The sequence below is a fragment of the Mya arenaria genome, chromosome 6 (genome assembly GCF_026914265.1).
Source record: "Mya arenaria isolate MELC-2E11 chromosome 6, ASM2691426v1".
NCBI lineage: Eukaryota > Metazoa > Mollusca > Bivalvia > Myida > Myidae > Mya > Mya arenaria.
Genome location: NC_069127.1, coordinates 70299277 through 70312309, shown reverse-complemented (window position 1 = coordinate 70312309; position 13033 = coordinate 70299277).

Here is a 13033-nt window from a genome sequence, read left to right as displayed (position 1 = left end):
TTGACTATTTTTGAATTTCAAAGCATTAATTTTCCGTTTTATTAATACCTATTGAAAACGCAAATAGAGGTTTAATTACTGAAGAAATCAATAAGTTTAAAAAGTACATTGTATTTACACATAAGATGAATATTCATGGGTTGTCTGTGTAATTTGTAAGTTGTGTGTTTCTTGTTCAACGCTTAATAGGTTATGTCTTAGCCATGTGCCTTTAAACAGTAGAATTAGTCAATGCCTGTTAGGACACGGCCATGTGCTTTTAAACAGTAGATATAGTCAATGCCTGCTAGGACACAGCCATGTGCTTTTAAACAGTAGATTTAGTCTATGCCTGTTAGGACACGGCCATGTGCCTTTAAACAGTAGATATAGTCAATGCCTGTTAGGACACAGCCATGTGCCTTTAAACAGTAGATATAGTTTATGCCTGTTATGACACAGCCATGTGCTTTTAAACAGTAGATTTAGTCTATGCCTGTTAGGACACGGCCATGTGCTTTTAAACAGTAGATATAGTCAATGCCTGTTAGGACACAGCCATGTGCCTTTAAACAGTAGATATAGTTTATGCCTGTTAGGACACAGCCATGTGCTTTTAAACAGTAGATATAGTCTATGCCTGCTAGGACACAACCATGTGCTTTTAAACAGTAGATTTAGTCTATGCCTGTTAGGACACGGCCATGTGCTTTTAATCAGTAGATATAGTCAATGCCTGTTAGGACATAGCCATGTGCCTTTAAACAGTAGATATAGTTTATGCCTGCTAGGACACAGCCATGTGCTTTTAAACAGTAGATATAGTCTATGCCGGCTAGGACACAGTCATGTGCTTTTAAACAGTAGATTTAGTCTATGCCTGTTAGGACACGGCCATGTGCTTTTAAACAGTAGATTTAGTCTATGCCGGCTAGGACACAGCCATGTGCTTTTAAACAGTAGATTTAGTCTATGCCTGTTAGGACACAGCCATGTGCTTTTAAACAGTAGATATAGTCTATGCCGGCTAGGACACAGCCATGAGCTTTTAAACAGTAGATTTAGTTTATGCCTGTTAGGACACAGCCATGTGCTTTTAAACAGTAGATATAGTATATGCCTGGTAGGACACAGCCATGTGCCTTTAAACAGTAGATATAGTTTATGCCTGTTAGGACACAGCCATGTGCTTTTAAAAAGTAGATATAGTCTATGCCTGTTAGGACACAGCCATGTGCTTTTAAACAGTAGATTTAGTCTATGCCTGTTAGGACACGGCCATGTGCTTTTAAACAGTAATTATAGTCAATGCCTGCTAGGACACAGCCATATGTCTTTAAACAGAGTCCTTGTTCTGTACCTGTTTGACCTAAGCAACGCTCCCTTAAACAGCATCTTTGTGTATTAGGTCTTAGCCATGTGCCTTAAAACAGGGCCTGTATTCAATGCATGTAAGCGATTTCCCTTTAAAAATTACCTTTATAAATTGCATGTTAGGCATAAGCGTGGTGTATTTAATAAATGTATGTTAGGCCTTAGAGTCCAAAGAGGTGCATTGTTATTGTTCTCGTTACTTTATTTTCGATGTTCTATCAACAATTATACGTGAAATGCGATCTTTGCAAATAAGACACCTTATGGTTTTAACTGTATTTCTGTTGGCGTCTAAAACAAGAAAGGACACGACGTCAAAAACATACTTCCACCCATTTTCAGTATATTAATTCGAAGTCGAAAGATATTTCATGCAGACTCACAAAACGTTTTCTGTGATTTGTTTTCAGTCTCTAAGTAAAATAACACAATGTGTTATGTTGGCATAATGTTCGTAGCTTCTCTAATGGTTTTTCCGTCACCATTTGTGATACGTGCACAGATCGCTCCAACCACGCCATGGCAGAACTACCCGACATACGACTACGATCCATTCGGCGCCCTCAAATACGACTCTGACACGTGTTCGGACCGGCGGACGTGTGAAAGCGGCATGACTTATCCGGACAAAAACTGTCATTGTGACAAGGTCTGTGTTATAATGAACGATTGTTGCGAAGGATTTATAACTGAGCAGACACTCAAAAGTATCTCTTTTGAGGTAAACGCAGACCACTTCTCATGCGAGACGGTGAACGGACTTACTCCGAACGTTTATTTCGGTGTTTTGATAGTTTCCAAGTGTTCACCAAACTGGACTGAATCACGAACAAAATCCCTTTGCGAAAGTGACTTTCATTTTGAGGAGGATCTTATTAAGAAAACGCCTGTTTCGGGGGATTATTTGCAAATCATGTACAAAAATATGTATTGTGCATACTGCAACTTTGAATACAACATTTTATTTTGGCCGCCGAGACATGAATGCTATGAAAATATTACCGATGTCCATCAAATACCGTTCAGTCCGGATTGCCGGCTTTTGTTCCTTCCACCGATGTCAAACTCCACCAAAAGATATTGTAGAGTGGTGCAACCGATTTCGACCTGTGGAAATATCTCAGAAGCGGAGCTTACTCGTTTTTGTGAACAAGGCCATTATTACATTGTTTTCGATGAATATGGTAACATGTATAGAAACGAGCATTGTGCACAATGCAATGGAGTAGACATGAGCAAGGTTTATTGCGAAAATATGGAACCGGATATTGGACCAATGCCACCTGCTATGCCTGGCGCTCGTAAAGTTAGTCTAACCCTTCTAGAAAACCCAAATCTCGGTACATTTTTCAAAGATGGAAAACTTATCAATACAAGGAAATGCAGTTATAATGAAATTTACGATATAGCGTACGACAAATGTCGGGAAGTTATTTGCCCACCAACTACATTTCCACGAAAAGGTCGCTGTGTTTTACAGACAATAATCGAAAACCAAATGCAACAGTATTCCAGCAGACATAACTGTACCTGGACAAAACTAGATCCAACTGACTATATATTTACAAACGATTCCGACCTGTTCGTTTTATCAGCACAGGGAACTTACAACGACTCTCAATTTCACCAGAATGGCACAGATATTTTTATCTGCCTCAGTGTAAACAATACCTGTTTTCAATGTGATTCGGTCCATGTTGCGTTCAACTTCGATGAGTCAAAGCAGTACTTGTCAACGATTGGACATGCTTTTTCAATCCTCTCTCTTCTTTCGACAATGATCACTTATCTCGCTTTTCCTCAGCTTCTGAACACTCCAGGAAAGATCCTTCTGGCTATGGTGGTATCTCTTTTGCTAGCGCAAGTGTTGTTCTTAATTTCTTCAGAAGTGTCTTCTTATCCTTTAGTTTGCAAAATACTGGCAATATGCGATCATTATTTCTTTTTGGCAGCCTCTTGTTGGATGAACGTTATTGCGTTCGATTTGTGGAGAACTTCAAGTAAGGTTAGCGCTCCAAGTTCCATCGAAAGTGAGAGGAAAACATTTTTATTTTACAGTATCTATGGCTTGGTTATTCCAATGTGTATTGTTTGTGTGGCTTTGATCTTAGAGTTTGGACAATTTGAGAGTATCGATACAAGTATTAAACCATACTATGGGCGAAACATATGTTGGGTCAGTTCGGGCAACAGTCTAATCGTATTCTTTCTTGGACCCCTTGCCATTTTTAAGCTCTTTGACATAACGTCTTTTATCTTTACCACCGTGCACATTGCCCGGGCAAGGAAACAAGAAGCTGTTGCTAGGAGAAAGAAGAATACTTGCTCGTTGCTAATCAACATCATGCTCTCTCTAGTCATGGGTCTAACATGGGTGTTTGCCTTTGTTGCAAATGTGGCAAAGTCGCAGTTCATGTGGTACTTGTTTGTGATATTCAACACGTGCCAGGGCCTCTTCATCGCAATCTGTTTCCTATGCACGAGGAAAGTTGTCTATCTAGTGCACGAGAAATATGTGGTATTTTCCAGCACTTTTAAATCCTCCGCAGACACAGAGACAACGTCTGCCTTGCCGTCAACATCCAAGGCCCTTGAACAGATCAGGAATACACATGACTAAGACTAAAAAGTGCTAAACGATTAACTATACCATACTTTATTATCGTCGGTGAAATATTGCATCCAGAAGAATTTTATTTTGCATCATATAAGAAGCAAAAAAGCTAAGCAAAGATGCACGAAATATCAATGGCTTTGATACTTCTTGTTGTTGTTTTGTGGATGAAGACGCATTCGGCAGGCCAATACTTTTTTATTATTTATCGATATTACAATGATCATCTAATAATGAATACTGTTAGTTTGTTTATAACTGATATACTATTATCGGTGTTGGTTTTCCATCGGTATTTAGTAATTAATATAAATGAACTATTCTTGTAACGGATGCAGTGCAGTTAATGTATTTTTAAAGTGGTAACACCGTTTATGTGCCGTTCTGTTCCGCAGCATAATTCGCACCATCGTTTGCTATCGTTAAAAATGTTAAACGACTTTTCTCGTGAGTGTCAGAGGATATTTTAAACACATTTAATACGTCATTTGAGGTTGTGTATTGGGTTGATAAAGACAGTTGTTTAATATTGTTCAATATGTCGGATGAAAATTAGTTGATACATTTCAGGACCTTCAAAACCTTTATTTTCATTTATTTATTTATCCGGAATGTAGGTTTTTCCTATTTTTTACATCTTTACTTAAATTCTATCTTCATGGACTATTTATTTTCGGCATGGATCTGGTCATTTATTATGTTGTCAGGCATAATTGTTTCATCTTTATTCTAATATGAAAGAGTTTATTTAGTTTCGCTGCAGTTATTTTTGCCAAGCACGTTTTGGTATTTGGTACATGATGTGCAGCTTCAAGCCGAACATTGAACGGGGTGAACTATGTAGGAAAGAGACAGCGGTGCTTGTCGCTTGTGACCATGCTCATATACAGCATTCCAACGTCTATGTTAAGATAGTCCTGCGAATACAAAAGCTTTATTCATAATTGTTTATTGTTTTTTTTGTATTTGAGCACGATAATGAATTCATAGTGAACTTATTGTCATTAAGTGTCATTGTTTTTGCGTTTTATCTTTGCTTGGGTAGATATTAAAAACGTGTTTACAATTTCATTTTTCTTGATGAATGAGATGCATTATTACAACTGAATAGAGTGTTTTCGCATCAAGATGTTTAACGCATGATATAACAGAAATCGATTATAATCTCAGTTTCATTTTTATTCATAAATGGTATTCATTCACTCCATAAGGACGTATAAAGTAGGTATTTCCTTTATATATATATTCTATTTTTCATCCGAAAGTGCTGCGTTATCTGACGTTGGCAAAAACTTATATAGATTAACGCAAACAAACGTTTACGTAAGTATATAGTTTCTTATAAGACTGCTAAGCGAGTTCACATTTCAGCCTCGATCTTGGCGGTGTTCATTAATCAGACACTTCGGTTTATTGGAAATCAAGCCACCTGATTGAACAAAAAGTTGGGCAATATTTACTAAGATGAATTGTTTGTTAAAGTAGAATCAAAGGCATGGCAGAAAAATTGCCTCATTCTCTGAAATCATTACAATTATATGTCATGGTTAACTATTTGTGCTTTTCAAATACTATATTATATATATAATATACTACAAATATGTTTATCATAAATAGTTTCAAGTTTGAAGGAAATGTGGGAGTATAAGAATCTATCATCTGTATCCGGTACGGATTTTTCTATCCGAACAGGGAATAAACATTTTTTCTTGCATATCTTAAATTATCAATTTTTGGAAAAGTTTACGCAGAAGACGCACTTTTGTGTTTTCACGAAACAGCGCGTGCGTCGTTGTTTACTGACGTCCTAAAGCGGATTAATTTAAAATCACTTTTGGAGTCAATAGTTCCACTAAAAGTCGCGTTTTTTTACGATTATTAATTTTCAATTGTAATTAAAAGTCTTGCATACTAATATTTTTGACTGTACTTCATTGAAATGGCACAATATACTTTTCCTAAGCCATACAATAATAGAAATAAGAAGATTTATTTTACAACTATTGTGAAACAAGTTATTTCAACATTATGTTAAACACTCTCATTTAGCGCGATGTAATGCAAGAATGTGGTCTTGTGCTGTGGGGGAAACCGGAGAACCCGAAGGAAACCGACTTGTCCGGTTTGGTGAACACAAACCAAACTCACATGCGCCTTGGCCGGGAATCGAACTCCAGTCGCGTAGGTGAGAAGTGAGTGCGCTAACTGGACAATCAAAGTCATACAACAACGACTATAAGTTACTGAGTGTACATCTTAGTATCAGCAAAGTATTCCCAGAAGATGCTATACTATATCAAGTTGGCCAATAAGTCTTAACATTAATTTCTTTTTACTAGTAATCAGATTATTGAATATTGAACATTTCGTTGCCTGCTATGCTTTCCTGCAAAAAATGAGTATCGACATGCAGTGAATATCCATATATCCACTGATGGAACTTTATGATTATATGAAAATCCAGTTTGTCAATAAGCGTTGACATTGAATTGGGCGGGCAAATTATTTGAGCATTCGGCTGGACACTAAGCTTTCCATATAATTAGGTTTCTGAATTAAATGACCATCCTGATGACCACTTAGCGTTCTCTTAGAACTAAGAGACTTCATAACATGAAAATCCGTTTGTCCTCTTATGCTTTATGTGCAACTGAGTATCTGCAATTTTCCTGACAAGCGCTCATATGATGGCCTTGATTCTAAGTTTGACACACCTCCAAACGAAGGCGAATACGCTAAACGGAAATTGCCTGGTAGGTACGAGAACTGCGAGCAAGAGCGCTGGACCCAACCTCGCTTATATAGCTCACGTTCGAGCCGGTACAAAGATATATGTTGACATTAGTTTGTACATTTCAAGGCTATCATCTGAGCGCTTGTCAGGAAAATGGCCATTACAGACGCAGTCAATTTAAATTTGAAGCCCGATACAGTTGTTCCTCAAATCATACGTTTGTCTTTTTATGGTATTTCGGAATGGAATTGAATCACCTATACACAGAAGCGTAAAATCGCATAACTGTTTCTGTGTGTAGTGCTGTTTACACGGAAAACATTGAAGATTGGAAATCACTATACAGTTTCCGACTGCAGAAAAAGACGAGAATGCGACAATGAATTTGGCCTGTTATACCAACATATTGCATTCCATTTTAAAGGTCATTGACTCCTCTTTTCATGGCCTCTGCAATGGATTGTTTCTATGTTGATTATATAAATTGAGTAAAAAAACTGTCCTCATCTGTGAATACCGGTACGTTTGAGATAAATATCTTGTTTTTTTCTTGTATATTAAAGGCATTAAATCTTCACATGTGTTGTTTATCTCATTATACGTACCAGTGAGCCAATCTCCTGTGGAGCAAGTCAAATGTATTTGCGAGTGTCTGTGTTTCGCATTTGACTTGATTACTGGTATGAACTTCCATGAACAAATACTTACCACTTTTCACATAAATTCTGATGAAATTTCCAAAAAATCAACATTTTCTTGAACATCAAAGTTGACATTATAAAATGCTGCTATTTTAGACACCCCTATTTTTGCATCAGTCAAACTGAAATCACCAGTAACACAGTGTTTAAATCTACGCAATAATGCAAGGAAATCACACACAGTCGAATATTTACTAAAAAATTTCCAAAGCATTATCACTTCTTCACTTTTGCCTCTGTCTCTGCTCGGCTGTCAAATTTCACAGGCAGAAATGAATTTTGCACAGCTGCAGCATAAAAAGGCAAAACAAAACTAACAAGAGCGATCACAGGCAGCTATATCCCCCGCCTCATGGGGGAATTTTTGTAACGAAAGCCAATCAATGGTAAGGGTAGTTTCTCAGGAACATAAGAAATGCGTGAAATTAAGAAAGGGCAATAACTCTTTCAAAAAAGGTCAAATTGCAAAAGCCCGACAATATGCGCTGCGTCACTATATAGTCATCAATCTGTGAAAGTTTGGGAAAAATTGCATGAAAAACGTAAGAGGAGTTGCGAAGAAACCAATTTTAAATGTAAAAAAGGGCAATAACTCTTTCAAAAATGGTCGAATCGCGAAAGCCCGACAATATGCGCTGCGTCACTTTATGTCATCAATCTGTAAAAATTTGGTAGAAATCGCATGAAAAACGTAAGAGGAGTTGCGAAGAAACCAATTTTAAATGTAAAATAAACAAAGGGCTATAACTCTTTCAAAAATGGTTGAATCGCAAAAGCCCGACAATTTGCACTGAGTCACTATATTGTCATCAATCTGTGAAAGTTTGGTAGAAATCGCATGAAAAACGTAAGAGAAGTTGCGAAGAAACCAATTTTAAATTTAAAATAAGCAAAGGGCAATAACTCTTTCAAAAATGGTCAAATCGCAAAAGCCAGAAATTATGCACTGCTTCACTTTATAATCATCAATCTGTGAAAGTCTGGTAGAAATCGCATGAAAAACGTAAGAGGAGTTGCGAAGAAACCAATTTTAAATATAAAATAAGCAAAGGGCAATAACTCTTTCAAAAATGGTCAAATCAGGAAAACCCGACAATATGCGCTGCTTCACTTTATGATCATCAATCTGTGAAAGTTTGGTAGAAATCACATGAAAAACATAAGAGGAGTTGCGAAGAAACCAATTTTAAATGTAAAATAAGCAAAGGGCAATAACTCTTTCAAAAATTGTCTATTCAGGAAAGCCCGACAATATGCGCTGCTTCACTTTATAATCATCAATCTGTGAAAGTTTGGTAGAAATCGCATTAAAAACGTAAGAGGAGTTGCGAAGAAACCAATTTTAAATGTAAAATAAGCAAAGGGCAATTACTCTTTTAAAATGGTCGATTCGAGAAAGCCCAACAATATGCGCTGCTTCACTTTATGATGATTAATCTGTGAAAGTTTGGTAGAAATCGCATGAAAAATGTAAGAGGAGTTGCGAAGAAACCAATTTTAAATGTAAAATAAGCAAAGGGCAAAAAACTCTTTCAAAAATGGTCAAATCAGGAAAGCCAGAAATTATGCACTGCTTCACTTTTTGACCATCAATCTGTTAAAGTCTGGTAGAAATCGCATGAAAAACGTAAGAGGAGTTGCGAAGAAACCAATTTTAAATGTAAAATAAGTAAAGGGCAATTTCTCTTTCAAAAATGGTCGAATGGAGAAAGCCCAACAATATACGCTGCTTCACTTTATGATCATCAATCTGTGAAAGTTTGGTAGAAATCGCATTAAAAACGTAAGAGGAGTTGCGAAGAAACCAATTTTAAATGTAAAATAAGCAAAGGGCAATTACTCTTTTAAAAATGGTCAATTCGGGAAAGCCCAACAATATGCGCTGCGTCACTTTATGATGATTAATCTGTTAAAGTCTGATAGAAATCGCATGAAAAATGTAAGAGGAGTTGCGAAGAAACCAATTTTAAATGTAAAATAAGCAAAGGGCAATAACTCTTTTAAAAATGGTCGAATCGGGAAAGCCCGACAATATGCGCTGCTTCACTTTATGATCATCAATCTGTGAAAGTTTGGTAGAAATCGCATGAAAAACGTAAGAGGAGATGCAAAGAAATGAATGCGTGCGTCGTTGTTTACTGACGTCCTAAAGCGGATTAATTTAAAATCACTTTTGGAGTCAATAGTTCCACTAAAAGTCGCGTTTTTTACGATTATTAATTTTCAATTGTAATTAAAAGTCTTGCATACTAATATTTTTGACTGTACTTCATTGAAATGGCACAATATACTTTTCCTAAGCCATACAATAATAGAAATAAGAAGATTTATTTTACAACTATTGTGAAACAAGTTATTTCAACATTATGTAAATCACTCTCATTTAGCGCGATGTAATGCAAGAATGTGGTCTTGTGCTGTGGGGGAAACCGGAGAACCCGAAGGAAACCGACTTGTCCGGTTTGGTGAACACAAACCAAACTCACATGCGCCTTGGCCGGGAATCGAACTCCAGTCGCGTAGGTGAGAAGTGAGTGCGCTAACTGGACAATCAAAGTCATACAACAACGACTATAAGTTACTGAGTGTACATCTTAGTATCAGCAAAGTATTCCCAGAAGATGCTCTACTATATCAAGTTGGCCAATAAGCCTTAACATTAATTTCTTTCTACTAGTAATCAGATTATTGAATATTGAACATTTCGTTGCCTGCTATGCTTTCCTGCAAAAAATGAGTATCGACATGCAGTGAATATCCATATATCCACTGATGGAACTTTATGATTATATGAAAATCCAGTTTGTCAATAAGCGTTGACATTGAATTGGGCGGGCAAATTATTTGAGCATTCGGCTGGACACTAAGCTTTCCATATAATTAGGTTTCTGAATTAAATGACCATCCTGATGACCACTTAGCGTTCTCTTAGAACTAAGAGACTTCATAACATGAAAATCCGTTTGTCCTCTTATACTTTATGTGCAACTGAGTATCTGCAATTTTCCTGACAAGCGCTCATATGATGTCCTTGATTCTAAGTTTGACACACCTCCAAACGAAGGCGAATACGCTAAACGGAAATTGCCTGGTAGGTACGAGAACTGCGAGCAAGAGCGCTGGACCCAACCTCGCTTATATAGCTCACGTTCGAGCCGGTACAAAGATATATGTTGACATTAGTTTGTACATTTCAAGGCTATCATCTGAGCGCTTGTCAGGAAAATGGCCATTACAGACGAAGTCAATTTAAATTTGAAGCCCGATACAGTTGTTCCTCAAATCATACGTTTGTCTTTTTATGGTATTTCGGAATGGAATTGAATCACCTATACACAGAAGCGTAAAATCGCATAACTGTTTCTGTGTGTAGTGCTGTTTACACGGAAAACATTGAAGATTGGAAATCACTATACAGTTTCCGACTGCAGAAAAAGACGAGAATGCGACAATGAATTTGGCCTGTTATACCAACATATTGCATTCCATTTTAAAGGTCATTGACTCCTCTTTTCATGGCCTCTGCAATGGATTGTTTCTATGTTGATTATATAAATTGAGTAAAAAAACTGTCCTCATCTGTGAATACCGGTACGTTTGAGATAAATATCTTGTTTTTTTCTTGTATATTAAAGGCATTAAATCTTCACATGTGTTGTTTATCTCATTATACGTACCAGTGAGCCAATCTCCTGTGGAGCAAGTCAAATGTATTTGCGAGTGTCTGTGTTTCGCATTTGACTTGATTACTGGTATGAACTTCCATGAACAAATACTTACCACTTTTCACATAAATTCTGATGAAACTTCCAAAAAATCAACATTTTCTTGAACATCAAAGTTGACATTATAAAATGCTGCTATTTTAGACACCCCTATTTTTGCATCAGTCAAACTGAAATCACCAGTAACACAGTGTTTAAATCTACGCAATAATGCAAGGAAATCACACACAGTCGAATATTTACTAAAAAATTTCCAAAGCATTATCACTTCTTCACTTTTGCCTCTGTCTCTGCTCGGCTGTCAAATTTCACAGGCAGAAATGAATTTTGCACAGCTGCAGCATAAAAAGGCAAAACAAAACTAACAAGAGCGATCACAGGCAGCTATATCCCCCGCCTCATGGGGGAATTTTTGTAACGAAAGCCAATCAATGGTAAGGGTAGTTTCTCAGGAACATAAGAAATGCGTGAAATTAAGAAAGGGCAATAACTCTTTCAAAAAAGGTCAAATTGCAAAAGCCCGACAATATGCGCTGCGTCACTATATAGTCATCAATCTGTGAAAGTTTGGGAAAAATTGCATGAAAAACGTAAGAGGAGTTGCGAAGAAACCAATTTTAAATGTAAAAAAGGGCAATAACTCTTTCAAAAATGGTCGAATCGCGAAAGCCCGACAATATGCGCTGCGTCACTTTATGTCATCAATCTGTAAAAATTTGGTAGAAATCGCATGAAAAACGTAAGAGGAGTTGCGAAGAAACCAATTTTAAATGTAAAATAAACAAAGGGCTATAACTCTTTCAAAAATGGTTGAATCGCAAAAGCCCGACAATTTGCACTGAGTCACTATATTGTCATCAATCTGTGAAAGTTTGGTAGAAATCGCATGAAAAACGTAAGAGAAGTTGCGAAGAAACCAATTTTAAATTTAAAATAAGCAAAGGGCAATAACTCTTTCAAAAATGGTCAAATCGCAAAAGCCAGAAATTATGCACTGCTTCACTTTATAATCATCAATCTGTGAAAGTCTGGTAGAAATCGCATGAAAAACGTAAGAGGAGTTGCGAAGAAACCAATTTTAAATATAAAATAAGCAAAGGGCAATAACTCTTTCAAAAATGGTCAAATCAGGAAAACCCGACAATATGCGCTGCTTCACTTTATGATCATCAATCTGTGAAAGTTTGGTAGAAATCACATGAAAAACATAAGAGGAGTTGCGAAGAAACCAATTTTAAATGTAAAATAAGCAAAGGGCAATAACTCTTTCAAAAATTGTCTATTCAGGAAAGCCCGACAATATGCGCTGCTTCACTTTATAATCATCAATCTGTGAAAGTTTGGTAGAAATCGCATTAAAAACGTAAGAGGAGTTGCGAAGAAACCAATTTTAAATGTAAAATAAGTAAAGGGCAATTTCTCTTTCAAAAATGGTCGAATGGAGAAAGCCCAACAATATACGCTGCTTCACTTTATGATCATCAATCTGTGAAAGTTTGGTAGAAATCGCATTAAAAACGTAAGAGGAGTTGCGAAGAAACCAATTTTAAATGTAAAATAAGCAAAGGGCAATTACTCTTTTAAAAATGGTCAATTCGGGAAAGCCCAACAATATGCGCTGCGTCACTTTATGATGATTAATCTGTTAAAGTCTGATAGAAATCGCATGAAAAATGTAAGAGGAGTTGCGAAGAAACCAATTTTAAATGTAAAATAAGCAAAGGGCAATAACTCTTTTAAAAATGGTCGAATCGGGAAAGCCCGACAATATGCGCTGCTTCACTTTATGATCATCAATCTGTGAAAGTTTGGTAGAAATCGCATGAAAAACGTAAGAGGAGATGCAAAGAAATGAATGCGTGCGTCGTTGTTTACTGACGTCCTAAAGCGGATTAATTTAAAATCA